A 12,907-nucleotide genomic window follows, 5' to 3' on the forward strand; every position below is an offset into this window, starting at 1 on the left:
TCCACAGACCTAGGTTTGTAATTGTAGCTTATTTGCAATATTGTTTAATTAAAGCTGAGACAGTGGAATAATTCTGAGTTTAATTAGTTATTGAAGGTGCGGCATAGTCAGGAACAGCATCCATCTCATTGGTGTAAACTGCAGTACAGTAACTGAATTAATTGTCAAAGGAGCCTAAAAGATCTGTCGCACAGTTCAGGTGCTCCTCCATACTGCTTTTTCCCATCTTCACAAGGGAAGGCAATTTTCATTAACCTACAATTTTGGGATAGAAAAATAGTGCTTTTACAAGTGTTTGTTTTCTGTAATGTGTAATGTATCCCATACAAACTTCTGTTACTTTGCCCTTAACAGGAGAGAGAAAGAAATACTTCCCATTGTTGGTTAAAGCAGCCACCCAACCCATTGGAACAATTTAGCTATTTGGGTTTTTTGCATGATTTATGTTTCATACAATTCTGAAAACAGCATCGAGGCTCTGCTTTTGATTAGTGACCACTAATAGTAGCAGAAACCTCCCTGTATAAAACAAGTTTGCCTTGCCTGCCGTGACTCATCTGTAGCAGCAAGTAGAACCCCTATTTCTAGATGATCACTGGCCACACAACATCTTGGATCTAATTGAGTTGGAAGAATCTCATCTTTTTGAGTACTTGTAATAAAATCCTGGAAAGCACCAAGCTAAATTCCTAGTTTGCAACTCTGCTTGCCTGAGCATGTTGATTGTAGGTGTTTTATTTTGAATGGCAATTCCCACAATCTTCATGGATGTAGAAATGAACATATGATAGTATAGCAGAGCAAAAGTGAGGGAAATCTAGGCAACTTCAATGTTTGTTATTTAGATACTTCTAATTATGTGGCCTTATAGTGTGTTCCCAGAGTACAATTATTTTTGTGTCTTTGCACCCTTCTGTTAATGGCCTGATCATATTAGTTAGGTTGCTGGGCTCCTATTGTAGGTCAATGTGAAATTCCATTCTCATTCACTTAGATTTCTTTCTTGTTCTCATTAAGAGTGCCAGTGTCTTTGACAGGTTACTTCCATCTATTAGTCTGTGAAGTATGTCAATTAATGTGTTGAAGCTCTTGGGTCAACTGTATCCCACAGGAACAGCCCCGCAAAGGATCACTGAGTAGTATGGTATCTGCAGAAATCCACAGACTTGCTTGATCTGAACTTTCAGATGAAATGTAATAATACTAAGGTATAGATATGCTGCTGTGTGCTCAATGTGCTAAATAACATGGTGTTGGATTTCTGTGGAGCAACATTGATGCCAATAAAGTTCTGATATTTACTGCACTCCACTGCATCTTGTGATCAAGTGTGTTAGATAGTATAATTAGGCCTTTATTGCAGTGTAGACAAATGCAATTATAGGAATTAAAGTTTAAGCCAGAATAATTCAAAGAAATTGTTAACCTTGAACACCCTTGTCACATGCCTTTTATCTAATTGAATTTTAATTACATGAACAATAAAAAAAAATGCACACAGCAGAGTTGAGATTTTTGTAAAACTAATTGCTTCTTTACATTTGTTTCTAATATGTATGTTAAAAAGAATCAAGGATACTGGAAAAACTCAGCAGGCCTGGCAGCATTTGTAAGGAGAGAAAGCTGTGTTAACATTTTGAGTCTTTTTTGGTTATTTATTATAACTTTTTTTTCCTCATAGTAATTCTTGCAGCTACTGAGATAGGGGTTCGTTTTGATGTTTCAACTGAAAGGTGAACATTAAGAATGATAGTATAAACAGCCAATGTTCAGTGTAGTTGCGAGATACACAATGATTAACTCCAAGCTAATCTGCATATTTGGAAAACGCAGCAAATTCAGGGTCACTGATAAGATTCAGGTGTAATCAGATCAGGTGCGATGTGACTGGAAATGTCCCAGATCAGCAATAGAATAAGCTCCAGATATAGGTTCATCTGTTGGTTAATGGGGATAGGTTTCCAAAGCTTGTAGCTGACCTGGAAACCTCCTGTCAACAGCCACCTATTGTTCTCCATCAGTTGATGTATTCACCATGGAGGAGCACTAATTAATTAATTATAGAAAAAAGCACAAAGTAGCAAGGGCAAATCTGCAATGTTCAGACCAGGAGTGACTCAGTAACATTACTACTGCCCTGAAGGGGCCCTGTGGCAGATGGTGAGAGAACTGAAAAGGAGGGAGGAACCTGCTCGACTTTGTGCCCACCAATCTATTTGACTGATGTACCTGTCCAACATCCATGGTTGGAGTGCCCACTGTGCAGTCCTTGGAGACTGTCTTCAGACTGAGGACACCTTCCATATGTTGTGTGGTATTTCCACTGCTAAATGGGATAAATTCAGAATAGATCTAGGAGCTCAAAACTGGGCAAACATGAGGCTATCAACAGCAGAATTATATTTAAGCATAAACTAATTTGATGACCCACCATATCTCTCATTTTACCATTGCTGTTAAGTTCGAAGACCAATCCTGGTGAGGATAAGGGAGCATAACAATAGCAGCATCAGGCATATCTAAAAATGTGTTAATCTGGTGAAGCGCGAACCCAAAACTGCATGCATGCTAGTCAACACAAGTAACATGAGTCTACAGTCAACGGATTGGATCAAAACTCTGCATTGATACCCTATCCAATAGTGAATGGTGCTGGACAATTAAACAAGTAACCAGAGGAGGAGACTCTAGAAAATATTCCCTTCCTCAATGGTAGTGAAGCCCAGCATATCAGTGCACAAAACAAGGCACAAGTATTTGCAACAATCGTTAGCCAGAAGTGTTGGGTGGATGATCCATCTCAGGTCTTACACAAGGATGTTTTGGCCCTGGGGGGAGTGCAGGGGAGGTTTACTAGGCTGATGCCAGAGTTGAGGGTTGAACTATGAATAGAGGCTGAATAAACTGGGCTTGTACTCGTCGGAGTTTAGAAGAATGAGGGGAGATCTCATTGAGACATATAGGATGATGAATGGGATGGATAGGGTAGAGATGGAGAGGCTCTTCCTGCTCAGAAAGGACAGTAGGACTAGAGGGCACAGCATCAAGATAAAGGGGGGGTGGTTTAGAACAGAGTTGAGGAGGAACTTCTTCACTCAAAGGGTGGTGAATCTCTGGAATTCTCTGCCTGTTGAAGTGGTGGAGGCTGCCTTGCTAAATATATTTAAGACACGGGTTGATAGGTTTTTGATAGGCAAGGGGATTAAGGGTTATGGGGAGAGGGCGGGAAAGTGGAACTGAGCCACGACAGATCAGCCATGATCTTATTGAATGGCGGGGCAGGCTCGAGGGGCTAGGTGGCCTGCTCCTGCTCCTGTTTCTTATGTCCTTCCTGGGGTCCAGCTTTCAGCAATTGGGTTCACTTGATATCAGGAAATGCCTAAAGGCACTGGATATAATGAAGGGCATGGATCCTGATAACATTTGATTTGTTACTATCACATGTATACAGTGAAAAGCATTGTTTCTTGCATGTATGCAGACAAAGCATACCATTCATAGAAAAGGAAAGGAGAGAGTGCAGAATGTAGTGTTACAGTCATAGTGAAGATGTAGAGTAAGAGGTCCATTCAAAAGCCTGATGGCAGTAGTGAAGAAGCTGCTCTCGAGTTGGTTGGTACGTGACCTCAGCTTTTTGTATCTTTCTTAACAGAAGAAGGTGGAAGAGAGAATGGCTGGGGTGTGTAGGGTCCTTAGTTATGCTGGCTGCTTTGTCGAGGCAGCGAGAAGTGCAGATAGTGCCAATGAATGGGAGGCTGGTTTGTGTGATGGACTAGGCTTCATTCACAACCCTTTGTAATTTCTTGTAGCCTTGGTCAGAGCAGGAGCCGCACTAAACTATGATACAACCAGAAAGAATGCTTTCTATGGTGCATCTGTATAAGCTGGTGAGATATGTCGCAGACATGCCAAATTTTGTTAATCTCCTGAGCAAGTAGAGGCATTGGTGGGCTTTTGTAATTATAGTGTCTGCATGGAGGGACCAGGACAGGTTGTTGTATCAAGGATCCTAGCAGTAGTAATGAAGATTTGTGTTCCAGAGCTAACTGCACCACAGGCCAGTCTGTTCCAGTACAGCTACAACACTAGCGTCTACTAAAATGTGAAATACTGCCCAGATGTGTCCTGTCCATAAGAAAAGGACAAATTCAATCAATCTGACCAATGACCATCTCATCAATCTCTCATTAAAGAGCAAAGTGATAGAAGGTGTTGTCGACATTGCTATCAAACTGCATTTACTCAGCAATAACCTGCTTACTGATTACCTGAGTCTTGCCAGGCCTGACCTCATCACAGCTTTGCTTTAAATATTGGTGAAAGATCTGAACTGGAAGTGAGATGGGATTAGCCTGCTGTTGATATTGAGGAAGAATTTGACAAATGGCATCAAAGAGCCTTAACAAAATTGAAGATGATGGGAATGGGGGGGGCTTGTGGGGGCAGAGGGGTGACTCCAGTGGTTGAAGTTATCCCAGAACAAAGGAAAATGGTTCTGGTTGTTGGAGGCCCCAGGAAATTACTGGTGCTTGTCCATAACCCTTAGGATCTTAAATATCTACCAAGTCTCCTCAGCTGCCTTTTCTCTAAGAAAAACAGACTCAATCTCTCCAATCTAGTCTCATAATTACAGTGGTTATCCTTGGGTTCATTCTTGTGAATCTCTTCTGTACTCTCTCCAATGCCCTCACATCTCTTAAGTACGGTGCCCAGAGCTTGATGAGTGCCCCAGGTGAGGCCCTAATCAGTGTTTCACAAGTTCAAAATGATCTCCTTGCTCTTGTACTCAGTACCTCAATTAATAAAATCTGGGATACTATAGCTCCAGTGCGAACAAACCAAGTTTCTCCAACCTCTCCTCATAGCTAATGCCGTTCATACCAGGCAACATCCTGATAAATCTTTTCTGTATCCTTTCCAAAGCCTCCACAACCTCCTGGTAGTAATGCGACCAGAATTGAACACTACATTCCAAGTGCAGCCTAAGGTTCTGTAAAGCTGCAACATGATTTGCCAATTTTAAACTCAATACCTTGGCTGATGAAGGCAAGCCTGCTGTATGCCTTCTTGACTACCTTCTCCACCTGCATTGTCACTTTCAGTGACCTGTGTGCCTGTACACCCAGATCCCTTTGCCTATTAAAAATAAGGTAAAGCGACTATTGGTTTTGTCCCAGACTATAGTTTCCAATGTTTCCCTACCACTGAAGTCAAATTGACTGGTCTGTAGTCACTGGCATTATCCTTGCATCCTTTTTTGAAGAAGGGTGTAACATTTGCAATTCTTCAGCCTATCCATGTCTAAGAAAGATTAGAAGATTATCACCAGTGCCTCAGAAATTTCCACTCTCACATCCTTCAGTCTTCTTGGGTGCATCTCATCCAGTCCTGGCGCCTTCTCAATTTTAAGTGAAGCCAGCCTTTCTAACACCTCTTTCTTCTGACCCTGTAAATTCCTTGAACACATCGGTTACCTCGCTTACCTCGGCTTGGAAAGCATCCTCTTCCTTTGCAAAGACAGATGCAAAATACTCATTTAATATCTCCAGTACTTCTGCCTCCACGTGCCAATCTTCTTTTATTATTTACATGCTTATAGAAGACCTTGAGATTTCCTTTTATGTTAAGAAAAAATCCAACCATCTCTTAACTCCAACTACTTTACCATTGCTGAATTCCCCCCATCAATATCCTGGAGGCTTGCTATTGACAAGAAACTTAACTGGACCAGCCATATAAATACTGTGGCTACCTGAGAAAGACAAACAGTTGGAAATGCTGCAGCAAATAACTCGCCTCCTGTCCCCCATCTAAAACAGTAAGAAGTCTCAGAACACCAGGTTAAAGTCCAATCAGTTTATTTGATAGTAAACCCACAAGCTTTTGGAAACGCTGTTCCTTCGTCAGGTGTGTGGAAAGTTGGCATTATCCAACCCCATCTAGGGGTTAGAGGTCACAGGCTTGGAAGGCACTGCTGAAGTGCACCCCATAACGGTACACACTGCTGACACTGCAGTCCTGGTGAAGGAAATGTTTAAAGTGGTGGGTGGAGTGCTGGTCAAGTGGGTCGCTTTCTCCGAGAAGGTGTCGAGATTCTTGTTGGAACTGCACACATCCAGGCAAGCGGACAATATTCCATCACATTCCTGACTTTTAGATGGTGGTCATGATGTGGAGATGCCAGCGTTGGACTGGGTAAACACAGTAAGAAGTCTCACGACACCAGGTTAAAGTCCAACCAGTTTATTTGATAGTAAACCTATAAGCTTTCGGAAATGCTGTCCTTCGTCAGGTGTATGGAAAGTCCTCATACTGGGTGGGTGAAGGTGCCACCTACAAGTTCTTATCGACCCATTCCACAAAGCTATCCGCCACAAACCCGACACCCAATGGATCACAAAGCCTGTGCACAAGCACAGGGAGATACATGACCTAACATCTACTGGCAAGAAGAGCCATGGTTTGGGCAAGGGTCACAAATCCCATCTCACTATTGGTGGCTCTCATTGTGCTGCATGGAGAAGACGCAATACACTGCAGCTCTGTCGCTACCGTTAATGTGTGGTATCTGTATGTTTTACATTGGTAAATAAATTGTTTTAAGGATTTTCCGGCAAAAAAATTGCTTCCTTATTTGCTTGGAAGTAATACCCAAGGCATTCCATGTATTGTGTCCTGTGGAGGAGTTTATCCTTTCAAACAGAGTAATGTTGGTAATTATACTCTTCTCAACGCCACTTAACCTCACTGTGAATTGGATACTCATAGGCTGAGGATCGTTTTTTGAATCTTCGTTGCCCTCCCAGGTCGCAGCAGTGATCATTCTCATTGTTGGGGTGGGACATGGATGGCATAATGGTTAGCACCACTGCCTCCCAGGGCCAGGGACCTGGATTCGATTCCCGGCTTGGGTCACTTTCTCTGGGAGTCTGCATGTTCTCCCCATGTCTGATGGGTTTGCTCCGGTTTCCTCCCACAGTCCAGAAGACTGGTTGGGTGGATTGACCATGCTAAGTTCTCCCTCAGTGTACCTGATCAGGCACCAGAGTGTGGCGTCTAGGGGATTTTCACAGTAACTTCAGTGCAGTGTCAATGTAAGCCTACTTTTGATGCTAATAAATAAACTTTTTAAAGAACTGCAAAGGTGTTCCTTCACCAGTTTAGGGAATATATAACTCATTTATTTACAGGGTAAAACTATTCAGAGGCTCGAAGCCTCGTGGCTGTAATCAGATGGCTCTGAGTACAAAGCCTGTACCCTCCAAGGTGATCTCCCACTCTGCTTCCTGATAGGTTCCCCAGGCCATGTGACCCTTACTCCTCAGCATGATCCTCAAGGGGACAATCACCACTGGCCAACATAACCACCTTTTGCTGCACTAACTGCACAAGCTTACCCAGCAAGGAGTTGCATTTCTATAGCGCCCCAATGCATTGAAAGTGAATCCAAGCCAGAGGACAAAAGAAAGACTGAAAGAAAGACTATAAAGTAATGAGGGCCGAGAACAACTGGGGTAGAGTGAGGTGGGGTGAAAGCCTTCTTTCTGAAAGGAAGGCCTCTTGGTCCTGCCTGATGATAGTGTAGGCCTGAGGCCAGCAACCACTCATTTTTGTGATTTTGTATTTAATTTCTGCTGTCCTTTTGGATTTCGCAAGGTAAAAAGAAGCAGGCACAAATATAATGACCTAAATGACCCGATGAGCCTTTCTCTAAGTCTGTATGTTCTCCGATCTATAAATAGCAGCAAGCTCAAATCCCACTGGCTTGCTCTCTAGGGAGGGATGTACGTGGAGATTTAAAGCTATATTACTGCAGGATATTGAAGTTTTCTTGGACATTTATTGCAACAATGCCTTTTCTTGCACTGAATTGTTTTGATTTGAATAAGGAATTAATTCTTATATAAATTGGCTGCTTTCACTATATGTTTTAATCTACTGGGATTCTCCATCATACGGCAAGGGCCTGGAACCCCAGTTATGGCTGTTGCTTCAGATCAAATCTTGGTGTCGTTACAATCCTGTGTAAGAGTTCTCTCTGTTTCAGCTCAGCAGGATATTAAAGACAGTCCCAAGATTTGGCCGCATTACAATTGAATGCGTTTTGCTGTAAATTTAACTGAAAGCTTCAAATCACCCCATGACTGCATTTTCAAATTGGACAACAATGAATGTGTATTTTCGACAAATGCAAGCATTCGGAATTCTTTTACACTCATTGTCAGAACGATAGGAACCTGCAAAGCTAAATGTCATTCAGAGAGCAGAACAACAGATTAAAATTCACTTGTTGCAGATCTTCTTTGAGTCATAGAGGTTTACAGCATGGAAACAGGCCCTTTGGCCCAAGTTGTCCATGCTGCCTTTTTTTTAACCACTAAGCTAGTCTTATGTTAGTCTTATGTTCTTATGTTCTTATGTAAGCTAGTCCCAATTGCCTGCGTTTGTCCCATATCCCTCTATCCCCATCTTACCCATGTAACTGTCTGAATGCTTGTTAAAATACAAATGCTTGTAAATGCTTGTTAAAATACAAATGCTTGTAAATGCTTGTTAAAATACAACCCTCTGCTACTATCTCTGGCAGTTCGTTCCAGACACTCACTATCCTCTGTGTGAAAAAATTGCTCCTCTGGCAATTTGTATCGCTCTCCTCTCACCTTAAACCTATGCCCTCTAGTTTTAGACTCCTCTATCTTTGGGAAAAGATGTTGACTATCTCACTGATCTATGCCCCTCATTATTTTATAGCCCTCTATGAGATCACCCTAAGCTTCCTATGTTCCAGGGAAAAAAGTCCCAGTCTATCCAGCCTCTCCTTATAACTCTACTTTGCGCACAGAAAGCTCCAGGCTCTCATTCCAGGACAGTAAGGTAATGCTGCTCTGTGGCAGGTGCTGGTTTGCCAATGAGAGATTCAACTGAGATCTTTTCTGCCTGCTCTGGTGGATGTAAAAGATCCCATTTGAAGAAAGGCAGTGGAGTTGTGCCTGGGATCCATAAGACAATAGACCGTAAGATATAGGAGCAGAATTAGGCCATTCGGCCCATCAATCTGCTCTGCCGTTCAATAACACCTGATAAGTTTCTTAATGCTGTTCTCCCGCCTTTTCTCTGTAATCTTTGATCTCCTTATCAATCAAGAACCTATTTATCCCTGCCTTAAATACAATCAATGATCTGGCCTCCGCAGCCTTCTGTGGCAATTAATTCCACAGATTCACCACCCTCTGGCTGAAGAAAAGATCCTGACTAATACTTACAAATCAATATCACAAGACTAGATTATTTGGTCATTACATCTTGATATTTGGGGGAATTTATTGAGCACAAATTGGCTGCTGGATTTCTTACAACAGTTACCAAGTTCAAAAGGACTTCACTGGAGGTAAAACACTTTGAGACAACTGGTGCAATCTAAATGCGAGTTTTACTTATTCACTACTGCCCTACTGGGATGAAGGAGATCTGTCAGTCTTACCCAGTCTGGTCTATAAATCCTGGTTAGGTGCGTTGGCCATGCTAAATTTTTCCTGAGTGTGGCAAATAGGGGATTTTCACAGTAACTTCATTGCAGTGTTAATGTAAGCCTACTTGTGACACTAATAAATAAACTTAAGCCCCTTGCTTTTGTGTTTCCAGGTTCTGATGTAGTTGTTGATGAAAATAAACGATAAATCTGCCATTAAACCATTCTATTAATTCACTCTCACTTATACCATGCACCCTGCAATCGCTTCTGAGGATATTGGAGTGATAATGTAAAAGTTTTTTGCAGTACTTAGATCCGATGTGTTATAACAATGAGTGATGAAGACAGCATGCTGTCTTGGGGAGATCGGGAATCCCAGCTGGAATTCATTTACCTGCAGTGGGGAAAATGGTTGTATCTGCATGAATAAATAGGAACAGATCACCAAGGAATTAGTCTCATATTGTTTACAATTCACAGCAAATTATATTTAATATTTTAAAAAACAGCCAGTCTATGGAAGATAAGATACTATCTCATTTTCAAATTTTATCAGTGTAGTAGTGTTGTTAATTAGCGCACTGAATATGTGATCTGTATTAACCTGTATTTATTAGTCACAAGTAGGCTTACATTAACACTGCAATGAAGTTACTGAGAAAATCCCCTAGTTGTCACACTCTGGCGCCTGTTCTGATACACTGAGGGAGAATCTGGCATAGCCAATGCACCTAATCAGCACATTTTTTGGACTGTGGGGAGAAACCGGATCATCTGGAGGAAACCCCCACAAATGCGCAGAGAATGCGCAGGCTCCGCACAGACAGTGACCCAAGCCAGGACTCGAACCTAGTCCCTGGTGCTGTGAGGTAGCAGTGCTAAACACTGTGCACCATGCCACCTAATCCCTGGCTTCCTGGCACTGCATCAGGCACTTTGGCACTGCCATAGGAACAGTGCCATGAGGCAGTGCCATGGGTTATTGCTAAGGTGCTGCTGGGGGTTAGGAGCAGTGCCATGGGGCAGTTCCAGGGTGCAATGGCAGGGCAGGTTTCAACGGGAGGGGATCATATGGCGGAGAAGTTTTTTAATGACATTCTAATTTATTTAAATTAGGTTCCTGCCCTTTCTGGGAGGGAACCTCTTTACATCACTGGCAGGGCGCCGGATAGAAAGAATCTGAAATCGAGATCTTGCTGGCGACATTCTTGTTTTCTGACTCGCGATAGTTTGTCCCCACATTGGCATTCACAGGTGCAAAATTGCAGCCATGATTGGTGGCACAGTAATTAGCACTGCTGTCTCACAGTGCCAGGGACTCGGGTTCAATTCTGGCACAGGTCACTGCCTGTGTGGACTTTGCATGTTCTCCTCATGTCTGAGTGGGTTTCCTCCGGGTGCTCCGGTTTCCTCCCACAGTCCAAAGATGTGCGGGTTCGATGGATTGGCCATGCTAAGTCGACTCTTACTGACCCAAGATGCACAGGTTAGGTAGATTGGCCATGCTAAATTGTCCTTTAGTGTCCCAAGATGTACCAGTTGGGTGGATTGGCCATGATAAATCGACCCTAGTGTCAGGAGGATTAGCAGAATAAATGAGGGTTACGGGAATAGGGCTGTGTGGGATTGTGGACTGTATAGACTCGATGGGTCGACTGGGTTCCATCAGTACTGTAGGGATTCTATGAAATGTGAATGACCAGTTTTAGATAACTGATATAAAAAAAAATTGGGTAAAGTAGTGGAATAGGTAATTAATTTCGGAATGAATTGCAAAGATCATGACCATCTGATCTCAGTTCCATTACAGCTTTAGCATTGCCTGAGGGAAAGGCTGAGAGGATTAAGGCAGGTCTGAATGAAATGCTTTTCGCATTTTCTTTAATGATTTGAAATATAACATCCATTAATCAGATTAAAATTGAACCGTGTTGCTGTCTAATAACAGCAGGTACAGAGCGTGGGTTCAGCCCATTCCAATCTTAGATATTGATATTCTATACACTCTGATTGAGCTCCTGTTTAAGTCAATTGTTTCATCTTAAGTGGTGATAAATACTGGCATTGCCCATTGGTAATAGTGAACTGTCATTTCAATGGCTCGTATCTCTCAACTGTAAAGTGTCATTGTCAGCACTTAGTAATAATTAGGATATTCGTGAAAAATTGCACTTCGTAATAAGGATAATCTTGATTAATAAGTGAGGCGCAAATGTTTACAAAGGATAGCCAGCACTTTCAAAGCTTGTTTTGCCACCATGCATGGACTCTGCTATGATCACCAGGTGAAAGAGTGATATCGTAGAACAGAATCATAGATAGATGGTTGCAGCAAAAGATTGACTTGCATTAGATTAGACAGATGTACCATACAGCAGGCTTTAATTTGCCAATGTACCCTTCAGTATTTATGTAAGTTGGGTCTTGAATAGATTTTGCAACCAAACGTGTTTGTGCTACATAATAGCCCAAGAGGTGTCCATTGTAAAACTGTGTGCCAATTCAACACATCTTTCAATGATGAAACAGGCTGACCAAGCTCAGATCTGCATCATAGAATCATAGAATCCCTACACTGCAGAAGGAGGCAATTTGGCCCATCAATTCTGCACCAGCAAAATCCCATCCAGGCCCCATCCCTGTAACCCCATATATTTACCCCACGAACCCCTCTAACCTACACATCTGGGGACACTAAGGGGCAATTTAGCATGGCCAATGCACTTAACCCTTTGGAGTATGGGAGGAAACTGGAGCACCCGGAGGAAACCCCCAGCAGACACAGGGAGAAAGTGCAAACTCCACACAAACAGTCACCCAAGCCAGGAATTGAACCCTGGTCCCTGGCTCTGTGAGGCAACAATGCTAACCACTGTGCCGCCCCCTACATCTGAGGAGCAAAATATGGGCAGGGTGGTAGGATTGTGTACTTATTTATTGTTGTAAAATGTGTTTTTCAGTTGTTGAAAAAATAATTCAACAAAATATGTGCCGCACATTAATGTCTCTTACATCAGTTGTTTTTACTTTTGGTTGTATGGTAGAATTGCAGGAAGAGGTGAAAGTGTGTCTTATCTCACTGAACATGCAGCAGAGATTGATATTAATGCCACAATTGCTATGGGAGCAGAGTGAATAATTACACAAGGATGGATACCAGCACTCCTGATATAATTAAACTTCAATGGTGTTAGTTTTCTAGAATGATGGATTGGGACATTAGATTGAGTTTCTCTGCTATCTCTGCCTGGGCAGTTTGGATCTCCTTCTGCTCAAGAGGCCTCTCCAGTCCCTTTCCTCCACACAAGGCCCCCATGGAATTGCGACGAAACGTCGGAGTTTACTCCACTAACATCTTTGCACACAGTTTTGGCAAAGGATCGATATTTGATTCCACCCAGATTCCACTCTCTTTCACTGTATTCGACTGTCTTC

This window comes from Carcharhinus amblyrhynchos, chromosome 31 (genome assembly GCF_965287045.1).
Source record: "Carcharhinus amblyrhynchos chromosome 31, sCarAmb.v2.hapA, whole genome shotgun sequence".
Taxonomy (NCBI): Eukaryota; Metazoa; Chordata; class Chondrichthyes; order Carcharhiniformes; family Carcharhinidae; genus Carcharhinus; species Carcharhinus amblyrhynchos.